Source organism: Triticum dicoccoides, chromosome 6B (assembly GCF_002162155.2).
Source record: "Triticum dicoccoides isolate Atlit2015 ecotype Zavitan chromosome 6B, WEW_v2.0, whole genome shotgun sequence".
Taxonomy (NCBI): domain Eukaryota; kingdom Viridiplantae; phylum Streptophyta; class Magnoliopsida; order Poales; family Poaceae; genus Triticum; species Triticum dicoccoides.
This window is the reverse complement of record NC_041391.1, coordinates 688,106,852-688,107,294: the sequence shown is the minus strand read 5'-3', so window position 1 is coordinate 688,107,294 and position 443 is coordinate 688,106,852.

Here is a 443-nt window from a genome sequence, read left to right as displayed (position 1 = left end):
CTTCACGGGCATGCACATGATGCGCGTCCTTGGCCGTCCGATCCCGCGATCTGCTAACGAAGCAACGCCCAACGCCGAGAGAGATTGGTCACGTTCTGCTCCCTGCTCGCCAAGCAACCGCCCTCCCTCCGTCCTGTGCTCTCCCGTGAGGTGAGTGACTGCTCCGGATTCCTGTGCGCAGCGTCTAGTCATGCCCATGTCCATGCCCAAGTTGCATCTGCTGACTGCTGAGCACTTTGAAACCATGCAGATAACGAGGAGGATTGTTGCTGGGAAGGTTGGCAGGGAATGGCTTTGTACTGCAGCCACCTTACCTATCTATGACCTAACCGAGCCATCCTCATGACATGCGCGACCTGGAAAGCTCGCTGCTTCTGTTGCTCCTTTGGGTTTGGGTGGTGATCGGTGAGGACTGAGTAGGCAGGGCAGCGAGCATCATGATG